This window comes from Amyelois transitella, chromosome 13 (genome assembly GCF_032362555.1).
Source record: "Amyelois transitella isolate CPQ chromosome 13, ilAmyTran1.1, whole genome shotgun sequence".
Taxonomy (NCBI): domain Eukaryota; kingdom Metazoa; phylum Arthropoda; class Insecta; order Lepidoptera; family Pyralidae; genus Amyelois; species Amyelois transitella.
In genome coordinates, this window is record NC_083516.1 from 5249417 (window position 1) to 5261445 (window position 12029).

General features: G+C 33.0%; 1 protein-coding gene across 3 annotated transcripts in view; it reads left to right on the plus strand.

Moving 5' to 3' along the window:
* LOC106139895 (uncharacterized) overlaps window positions 1-12029 on the plus strand; it is a 112878-nt gene that overhangs the window by 69369 nt on the left and 31480 nt on the right. For all 3 annotated transcript variants that reach the window (XR_009657128.1, XM_060947540.1, XM_060947541.1), the window contains exon 2: window positions 5399-5432. The gene's annotated coding sequence lies outside the window, so the exon portion shown is untranslated. The remainder of the gene's footprint in view (window positions 1-5398; window positions 5433-12029) is intronic.

Sequence of the window (12029 nt, forward strand, 5' to 3'; positions counted from 1 at the left end):
GCGCCATGGAATACCTAAATGTTTACTGTTTATACCTAAACGCAACATTTTCAAAATAAACTACATCTAGTCATTGAACATTGGAACTTTGGTCTACGATAGGTTCGCATTATATAAGTTCTTATCAAGCTATTTCCTGAGCTTTTTTGCTGCTGCTTTTATGCTGTAACTAGTATAAAAATAGTCTTAAAGCTAAGTAGTAGAGACTTTATTAAGGCTTATCATAAAAATAAGGTTTTATTGGCTACATCACTACAGCTTTGAAGCCTCCTTTTGTGTTTTGAATGAGTGTCATATTTTTTTTTGATGTTGATGATCTTTGGAAGCGGTAGTAGTTATAATTACCTAGACTTTAGTTGTATTAAGTCAATAAATAACACTTTGTATCTAATTTTGAAAATAAATCTATTCTCAAAAAAAAACAAAGAAAAAAATAATGAATTGTTAATTTCACAAATTAAACAGCGATAATAATTTCCTAAATAAAAAAAAATTGTTTGGACATCGTATTTAATTCATTTGATTGCTTCAATTCATCAGAGCAACATTTTGTGATGTCTAAAACTGTACCGAATGTTATATAATACGGGTTTACACTTTCTCGCTTCTAAAAATAGAAAGTGCCTGAAAAGATGGAGGCTTCCTTTGGAAGTACGCTCAACCTTTTTTGATTAAATTTTCTTAGGAAGGTACCGTGTTTATGTACTTTCATATTTTCCATTTTTTCATTGATTTATTATACGAGTAACTACTACATTATGCTGTGAACTCTAAGTACTCTCCTTCACTAACTACCCAAGCTACATACTTTAGAGAGAGAGAGAGATTCTCCAGGGTTTGTAGGAAGTGAAGTAATACTCCGTTTCAGAAGGTGAGAATGGAATTTTTCCGCTGGGTCGACGAGCAGGAATTCTTCCTCTTGTTGTTGTGTCATTATTTCAGCTTCCCACCACTAGTAGTGTTAGCTTTAAGTTTTTGTCAGTCAGTCACTCAGAAACACAAATTTAACTAATTATGATGAGTGGTATGGATTTTCATCGACCTTTATACACCTTTGTATTTTCAAATTTTGCGAAGTGCGATCAAAATTTAAACATTCTGCATATTTTTTACAATACAATAATTGAAATAAAAGCAGTGACATTTACTTCCATGTCACGCAATACTTTCGAGATTAAAGCCGCTTATATTTCGTTCTACCAAAAAAGGATGTTTAGCTACAACGAAATAAAGACGTTCCCTCAGATATTTTTGATATACCTTTTTAGGAGTATCCAGGGAAAGCTATAACACAAATTTGTTTTTTAATTCCTGTTACGTTTGATTTCATCTATATGTAAGTACAATAGTGATGGTATAAAATTAACTTTTATCTATCAGAATTTAATATAATTGTTTGAGACGCGAGAATCCGACAACTGCACTTATATATAATTCAAACGCTAGCAAAGTGCAAAAGGTCATGGGCGATAATTTTATCAATATTTTCATAAAGTTAATTATCAGAGTTTGTACTTTCATAAATTTTGATAGACATTTGCTAAATATAATATCTATGTGAAATCGTTCTCAGTATTTATAGCCTTAGCATTAGCACCTCGGCATTACAACAGGATTACCTACCTGGAATTAATTTGTCACCATATATCATAGAATTAACGTTTAATAGCTTTATTAGGTATTTATAAACGCGGAATGTTGTATTTCACAATGAAGCTTGACAATTCAAGTGGAACCGCCGTTTTATAATATTATATGCTATTAATGAGCTACGTGGAATTGTGATATTATACACGATGTATTTTTTTTCTTTCGCTTGAGGTAAACACTTTTAAGTCCCTTTGCCGCCTTTTACTTTTGAAATTACATATTTCACTCTGAACAAAATTATTTTTAGCTAAATTATAAGCATGTATTACGGAAGGCAGACAACAGGACTGACTTATATTTTCGCTTACCACGTTCCCTGTTTACTTCCTTCGCTTCGGTTTTATCTAAATCATCGTTATCTAAATGTAAGCTCGTCGGCTTTACTCTAAAGAAAGAGTGTTAACCGTTTAATCTGAAATTAACTGAAATACATCAAACGAAACTAAATCGTTCATAACAGATAATAATTCGAGTTCAATCCTGAACAGCGTAATTTTAGACCTTTCGCTGGCAGGCATTTCCCTTCATTGTTAGCCCTTCAACCAGTCCACATGTAGCCAGGCCCTTTGTGAGGGGATCTGTGGCTGAAGCCTTTTCAGTTATGATTAATGGGAACTAACGATTCAATTCCGCCTCTTCCTATTATTTGAATCGCTGTTGGCTGTCACTGATATTACTGATGATTTTGTGAGTCTAATTTTTTAACTTTGTCTGTTTGCTTTGATGATTGGAATTGTATTGTTTATTAATATTGTTAATTGTCACTGTGCGGTGTGGTTCATGGCACTAGAATGGGACCACTTCATACATTACCCATGGATATCGTAGCGACCATGGCGACTAAGGGAAAAGCTAATAAACTTTGGATTTTTTTGGGGCGATAAGCTAGCAACATGTTACTATTTGAATCTCAATTCCGATTAAGCCGTAAGTAAGTCTTGATCAGTCTTTACAGATCTGTTGGCTCTGTCTACCCCGCGAATATATGTTAATTATCCATGTCTAACTAATGTTATGTGAATAATGATTGTATGCAGGCCTTTTGTTTTGTCGCCGAAAAAGTTGAACCAATTTTAATGAATTTCAATTCGTTTGACCTATAAATTGACTTGATAGGAATGAAAGTTGACATATAATGATGATAAAAGAGATGCGGGCTACGAATTTCCAATCTTAGGTGACTGACATACTAATTTATAAACTTAACTGACTACTAGCTACAACATTAGAAAAAAATATATATTCTCTGCCAAATTAATCTAAGCAACTGTTAACGAAATATCACAAGTGCCAAATCGGCGTAATGAATAATGAAGAAATGTAACGTAATCTAATCTCTAACTACCGAAGTAAAACTGATTTGTATAATGCAAGCTTAAAATACTTTTATAGGCGATCAATCACACACAGACACGGCACAGTTTAGTCACCTCAACGGTAATCTAAACTATTTCTTTCAACAGTAATCCTATTCTGAATCAATGGAGTGATAGTGTAAGTGTATTCCTTCTTGATCTAAAACTTTGCGTCCAGGAATGTAGCAGGCATGATTAGAATAAGATAAAATGTATGGGAGCCGTAGTCACAGTGTTTGGTTATGTAGTGTAAACATATAACCCAAATTTTTTCTAGACCGTCTGCTCGCCTTCTAAGCCTTAATAATGTTAAATACTTTTTACAAAACTTCTTAAGGTCTATTTGTAGGTTGCACAATTTTATCGAACTGACGTTAATCGTTACTTAGTATATGTATATAACATTAAAAAGTTGTATTTTAAAAATGTAAACAAACAATACAATATATCGTTGGTCGCAAAGGGAATACACGTTAGCGTCTCATACATATTCGTTCACATAATCGTAATCTCAATGAGCGATTAACGTCTACTGCGCGTGGGCGAGTAATCCACTCGGCGTACTTTACAGACGTGAGAATGAAACTTCATTTTTCAATATAGATAACACATCTATGATTTGTTCTCTTAAATATGAATTTTAATGCAAATTAAATAAAATGCGTAAAAATCGTAACGTTGTGTGAAAACGATCTTGGCGATAACTTGGATATAAAATCTGCGCGTTCTTTTGAAAGTTAAGATCTGACAAGCTTGCACGAAAAAAAAAAGAATCAGTGGCCGAGGACTGGAAGAAGGAGGTTGAAATTTCAAATGTATGTGCCTTGGGAAGGAGCACAAATTTAGAAAGTCCCGAAATGCCTACAGGAACATTACAAACTTTATTATGCACACGGAGCCGAAGACACAAGTTACTATCATAGTCAAAAGTCAAAAGTGTTACGATGTAATCGAATCGTTTAAGTGCGACTAAAAACCACAGTAAAAAAATTTGATGTAATGTATATCCTGAGGTGTCTACCAATAGTATTTATGCTCGATTCAACTACCCAATTGACTTTTCTAAGTGTTTATATTAAGAAATATTTGACATCGCATTGTAAATAGGGTTGGCACATGTCCGATAAATTGTATGCTTAAACGCAAGATGAGTGTGTACACTTTGGTTTCCAGTTATATTTATAAAGCAGTACTTTTTTATGTCATCGTTTGCCATATCCTACTTACTAGCTTTTCAGTAAACAGTGGAGGTCTTGGATTACATAATGGGTAGGCAGAGACTATAATATCTTTCCACTTGCTATGATTCCTGCAATCTTATTTCACTTTACCCACATTCATAACATTTTTTATGCAATGTCGTAGTTTTGGGTACTATGAACTGACTTTGTGCCAGAATCGTTCTTAATTCATATTTGTGGATAAAAGAATAACACCGATAATTTTAATTACTATTCAAAAGCTAACCGAACGCTTAGTTACTTACTTGTAGATTAAACACACTGTCACAGCCACACGTTCGAATTATTTTTTTTAAGAATACTCTGGATTTCAGCCCTGATATGAATTCAATAGTCCCGCATGTGGGCAGTGGGCGGTATTATCAACCAATTTGGTCACTGCGAGTGACCAAGTGACCACTGGCTCTCATGACTCACGCCTTTAGATAAATAACAAAAGGAGAAACTTTCATTTAATTTTAATTTTTTTTATTAAAAAATAAAATAAAATTGTAGAAATAGTTTGTTTTCTCTTGGTGAAAATTCGTATTCCTCAATTCATTATCAGCTTTTTAAATCTTTATAATAACAATTACATAAAAACATTATTATTCATAAGCTATACTCAAAACTTACTAAATAAATGATAAATGGCGGCTTATTTTTAGAACCTCATAGGTATGCGAGTTGCTTTATTATTTGAGCACGGCAAAGTGGCTTCTTGAGATACCTGATTTACCCACGGAATTGATATAACCAGGGTACCCGGGTAAGTTCCTGAAAGATGCAACAACGACTTCTAAATTGACACATCTCTTTTTTTCTTTGATCCGAGGTCAATCGCAACAATGCTTGCTTGACGCATGCCTTCCATGTCACATTGACGAATGCACTTGTTATTTTTATCGCATTTTTATTGACACTTACTGACCGTGGGTACTCGGCACTGCAACAATGTCCCATAGACTTATTACAATTTATTTTATGACCTTTTTGTTATACAGAAGAGTGCCTAAGTGTTTCCGTTGGTGGTAAGTGTTATCTTGTTTTTAAGACCTATATTTTTGTGTTTTATAAATCGTATCGTATCTATTATAGTACAGGCTGTAGTCGCTCTATGATAACGGATCTAATTTATCCATGATTTTAATGGTTTACATTTCTTTGTTTCAGAAACCTCATCAGTGCAGTTTAAAAATGTCATAAGGTATTTTTTATTATTATAATTTTGTATTCTTAATTTCCTAGAAGTAATATTACTCTGTAAGCTTAATATAACTATTGAGGATAAAAACGTATATGTAAACTTGCCTTTTTTAATAATATTATAATATTAAAAAAATCTACATAGATTAAGTTATCGAAGTATTTATCCCGTCGAAGTTACTTATAGGAACAAAACAAGAACATTATATACTCGAGCATATTCAATAGTAAGTCCTTAATTCACTATTCACTAGGCACTAATCTCTTTTTAAATACTTTTCATAAGCGTAACCAGGTACTTAAACTCACTTAGTAACTCAAACGTGTCATTACGTAGATTATAAAAAGATTGTGGCTCACATAAAGCCTAGTTCTCATGATTAATTACGCTACACTTTATATTCTTCTTATCTATCATCTTTTACTTTAAGTGGATTCTATAAAGGTAATTAGCCATGATATGCCAAACTTTTATATACTGGTCTTTATTGTATATCTTTACCTGCCGGAAACCACATCGCTTTTACTTTATCATAATATAAATATACTCTTTTATTATTTTTAAATAAAACCCATTGAGCATAAATGATTTTTTATATTGGTACATTGTATAATGATGTGTAAATAAATTAGCATCATCAAATCAACAAAGTCATAGACTCTGAAGCAACCATTTGTTGCCCTACAGCTTAGAATCCAACTCTCAGAGGCGATAATTTATAAGTAATTAGGTGAATATATAGTTAAAACGAAAAGTAAGTAAAGTGAAGATAATTCTATAAAACAAAATGAAAACCTTTTGCACAAAGCTGGACTTTTTATAAAAGAACTGTGCTATTAGGAAGTATGCAGTATTTTTTCCATTGACAAACTGCAAGCGAACTGCCTTGGGCGTATGTCAACCGCTCCGCCACAGATTATAGAATAATCCCCTTCTGTGGACTAAGCTGCTTTCATTGCTTTGTGCTGAGAATACGACGCCCGTCAAGTGCGCCCTAATTCTGTTTTCATAGGCCATCGCACGTGTACACTAAGCCTATGATTAACTACGCTCTCATTTGTCATATTATTCAGTTGAAAAGACAAATCTTTATGTTTCGATAAGTGCAACAGTCACCGCTAAGTGGTTAATAGTGATGTAATACTTTTCATTTTTTTTTTCATTAAATAACAAACAAAATAAAAGATAGCAACATGTTTTTAAAACAAATGGATTTCAAATTAAATAACGTCATAACTAGCAAATCCATTAATGAAACCTTTCATAAATACTGTGTTTATAGAAACAAAATACTATCGTGGTCGAAGTGTTTTAAAAATATCCACGTTCGTATTTCAAATTATACTCTTAGCAAAAAGGAAAACGGCAGGAAGAAGGGCCATTTTCATCCAGTAGAGAGTCAAGCCGTGCCTTTTTTGTAGATAACCTCAACAAAATGTCACGAGAAGTAATCGATGGAGAGCTAATGTGGGTTTAATGTGGCTCGTGTCGGAGGCGCGTGTCTGCGCATAGCCCGGCAAGATTACGGAATAATCTCGTTCTTTGTGCCTAAGTCACTCGTCCCAGAGTTGAGGCGGTGGACGTGGCCAAATCAATTGTTATTTGAACTTCTCGGTTGCATTTTCGCCTCAATTGTATAGTAAATTGTGACACGTGATTTTATAATGGATTTAGTAATTTCCTTGGAGAAAGAAGATACATACGGGCTGGCCTTTTAAAAGCCTTATTTTTTTTTATAGTGAAGTTAATACTTTCATATTTTTTTTGATGAAATTAAGAGAAACAAGACATTTAATTTTTATATTACCACATCATTATAATAGTACTAGACGTAGTCCTGCTTGTATTAGATCAGGTTTCACTCGACGAGGCAGTTTCCGGTAAATAGTTATTCCATTGACAAATTCATAATCAATATCTGAATGCGAAATTTCAGCAAAGTCAGCTAATTGCCTATTATGAATATAATGAAATACTGTTAAAGTATAATTTTTCATTGAAATATTCCCGATTTAAATTTGCTTATTCGAACCAATTTCACTAAAGCATTTACTCAAACTAAGGCAGTGTCACAAAGGCCAGTATTAAACGTTAGTAATGCCTCCTGCAAAGCCTGTCAAGTGCGGCTTAAATCTGTTTTGACAGTCCAACTGGAAAGTTGAGCGGTGTAACATCCGCCAAGTCGGTGAAGTTTTAATCCAACATTTCTCATCACTTTTTTTTTATTATTAGGACGTTTAGGTATAATTTTTTACATAGAGGCTAAGTATAATCTGTGTGGTTTGTTCCGTATATATTCAATAAGAAGTATATATATCAAAGAACGCGATTTAAAAATTATTATTAAAAATATTCTGTTATTTTTTTTTACGGACGATTTTATCAGTATGTACTTAGTTCTAACTTTAACATTATACCTATGTATTCTTGTTCTGGCTAAGTATACTTACTCAAATGTAAAAATGACAGGTTTAAAACACTTTTGTGAGCGTTTACCTTTACTTACCCAAGTTTTCCCATAAACTGTACAATTTTGCGCCCTTCGGTACATGTGTTATTCCAAGAAAGTATATTTTATGGACAAATTGGAATAACAACAGATGGCGGTCTCGTACTGTAGACTCTTTAAAAAAATGTTTATTTTGGCTTAGTGATAACTCATCCCGAACCTTAGAATAGCAAGCATCTGTCTGGTAAAAACAAATATTTTCATGGCTGAGATAATTGACAATTTGACTACGGATAATGTAAATAAGGTATTTTATTTATTTTAAACAAACATTCAAATACATACATATTTCACATCTTGATCCCTTAAGGGGTAGACATAGCCAACAGTCTTGTAAAGTCTGAAAGGCCACACTCAGCTGTAGGTGTGGCTGAAGATGGAATTGATAATCAGAAATTGAATGTGATTTTTAACATTGAAAGGAAATCAATTATGGAACAACTTATTTTTTATTGTTAAAATTTTGTTAACATGTTTCTAACTATTTGCGATTGATAAAGAGCGGTAATAATACACAAGTGAAACCTTTCGGCTATAAGCTACTCGTATCTGCTAGGCGTAGAAAGCTTACATTTCATTTATTTCCTTACGTATTAACATAAACTTATAAAGCGGATTCTAATTTTTCCTGTTCCAAAACAAATCCGAGAATTGGTTCTGCCATCGCATCAATCATAATGTGCTGTCATTCAACAGCGCCATCCATTTTCAATATTATAAGTGGGATAACTGCATCAAGTGAATGGACAATAGACGATCGAAAATAGATCCAGTGATCTTAGAAGAGGGGCAGTGGTGCCCGGGGCCACGGATCTTCAATTTCCGTTTAGACGTTGATTTTCTCTTTACGAGAACAACACTGCTTTTTTCAGGGAACATTTACTTATGAGACATTACGCCAACTTGCTAATAAACGGCGAGGGAAAAATCGTGAAGCATTGTGCACATTCAAGCAATTGGATGTGTAGGCATGATCCAAACAAAGTTAGGTTAATAAGTTTGCAGTGATCTTCTAATCACTAGCTAGCCTTCTGGCTAGCTTCCAATAAAAACCCGTTTAACCAAGTCTTGGTCAAAGGTTGATTCCGATAATGATTATGCTAACTATCTGGTTCAGTTGGTTACCATATATTTTTTGATATTTGAAATATTTAAGTTGTAGCTATTGCTCATGTTATATTCTAACTTAAATCCAGCGTATAATGCTTACATAATTACTCAGTTCAGCCCTCACGTATCCCGTATTATATCTGTATATTCATATGAATGAAGCGTGTGGTTGCTTAATTATGTACAATCTCCAACTTGGTCCTTTGCAGCCGACGACGGTCTTAATTTATGCTGAATTGGAGGAATGTCTTTGTTGAAATAGTTTTCTGTTGAATATTGTTTATTACTTCCCCGATATCGCAATTTATTTCAATACTAGCGACCCGCCCCGGCTTCGCACGGGTGCAAAATTATAAATGTTATTATACATAAAAACCTTCCTCATGAATCACTCTACCTGTTACAAAAAACCGCATCAAAATCCGTTGCGTAATTTTAAAGATTTAAGCATACAGACTAAAATAGCGACTTTGTTTTATACTATGTAGTGATTCAAGATTTTAATTGACAAATATATATGTAAATAACAGACGGGACTTTGCTCTCATATTATTTTCAAACTCATTTTATATATAATATTCTAATACTTTTTAACAAATTGGAATCGATCAAAAATTTGGAGATATAAAAAAAATACAAAAAAGTGAGTGAAACCGCGGGAAAAGCTATTAGAAATATAAATCTGTCGTAAGATCGTGTATTAATCGGCGTATTTGGCGAATAAATTTACTTTTGTTTGAGTTTGCTTTACGTTATTTATTCAGAAGGTCCGGGGCAGATACTCTGTTGACATAACATTTCGCGCCAAGGCGTCGACTAGCCGATAGTTCCCGAATCTAACTGAATTTATTAACTCCATATTTATTTAGGAAGCGAAATATCATACTTCGCGACTTTAAGAGTTCCTTTGTCATTTCTTAGAAATACATAAGGGCACTTTTTTACAAATTTAGGTTTTATTTTTCTATTTTTAGGTAATTATGTATTTGTTATTTAGAATGCTTTTATCCTTTTTGTATAAATTGACCAAACAAAGATAATTATTATGTCGGCATACATACAATTTACAAAAATAATTTAATTTATCTATGATCAAAAACAAAAACACTATTTTCTTACGGGTCTTTTTCTGATAAGTACCTAAATCTGAACATTTTTCGTATACATTTTACCTACACAATAAGAACGATAAAATTTAATGGTCACAATCAGAAGCCCATTAATTCTTCTCCGTGAATCCTTGAGATCGGGTTGCTTGAATATCTTTGAATAAACCATCTGTTGTTCAAGATGTATTTGTACATACAAATGAGTTATCCAATTTTCTTTTTCTCTAGAAAATAAAGAATCCCATATTTTCGTCTGAAAAATAATGAAAATGTTAAATATATAAATATGAATTATTCATTTTATTTGTATAAGCAACTGCTTATAGAAATAAAAATTAATCACTGTTGGCCACTGCAACTATATTTACATAACAACATTGATATATGTATGTAAACTTACATTTATTGTGTAGAAACAAATGTCAAAAAGTTAATATTTCAATGATATAGAATTTGTTTAAGTTTCATTGGGGATACTCCCTAGGCCTGACATTGCGAATTTAAGTTGGTGTCTTTGTTTTCCAGATTAAAAAAAAACCTGTATTTTATTACACCATGTTTATTAAAAGTCGTGTATCGTTTTGAATAAACTCAATAATCCTTCCTATGACTCAAGAGTGTTCGCAGTAGATAAGGTACAAGCTATTTTATTATATTTGACGCCCGCACAGTACGCGGCGGCCAGTGAAGAGTTATGGGAATCCCCCAGACAGGTCTGATGGCCACACTATGTATGCGTAGGCTTGATTCACATTCGATTGGATGCAGTACATTTTGCTTAGTTGACATTTACCCTGCCTATTTCATGAACCTCTATATAATATGTTGTAAGGCAAATCATTTACTTCTTTCTCTGGCGTAAATAACCTCTTTGGAGCCCGGGATACACCTTTAACCATGATGTTGAATTAGGTAGTCAGGTTTTTATACAAAACGACTCGCGTCTGTAATTTTTGCAGCAGAACATAGGTGACAAGTTCGCGAATCATTAACTTACTTAAAATTGACTATTTGTCAACAAAAATGTATATCTAATATTTTTACATTAATAATTAACTTTTATGTAGTTGGTTTTTGATTAGTACACGAAAAATCCCTTCCAGAAATAAGTTATAGAGATGAAGATGATTAAAATACTAAGAAACAGGCGTGCAGTTGACTGTTAAACGTTTACCTAACGTTTCCCAATTTTTTTAACCTTTTCTGATCAGAGCTGATACAGCTGAAAATGTAATCGGGAAAATTATTCGATGGGACAAAATGATTTGCAATATTATTTAGGTGTTTTATGGATACTAGATAAATTAAATATTTTACCTTGCCGCTACGTATTGTAGGTAATCCTTTGAAAAGTCACAAAATATCGTAGCATAGAAGAAATTGGAACGCGAAAATAAATACGACCTACGCGAAATGCATTCTGCTACCCACAGGCTGAGCTTGTTATGTCAAATCTTAATATACTGCCGGCCATAACTTTACATTATTCCAAATAATACAATATAATCCGCAAAATTTACGGTTTCAAATCAATTTCAAACAGGACTGGACTATTGATTTTTTGGTGTCAATGCCTTGTGTGGCCGGCGTTTGTTTGGAACTTGTCCCTCCAGTTTGTCTAGAATACAGAGCTGAATTTGTTTGCTGAAAGCAAAACTGTGTCCAATTCTGATGAATTGATGAATTGAGAACTGATGTTCTTACTTTGCTTATACCAATTTCTATGACATTTTGTCATTTATCACTTCCTCTTTCGAATTCCAAAATTGTTTCGTTAATGTAATATTATTATGGATTGGTTTAAAAGCTATTAATAAAATATTTACATTTTTTTTATTATATTAGCAGTTTCACAATAAATTGGTTTTC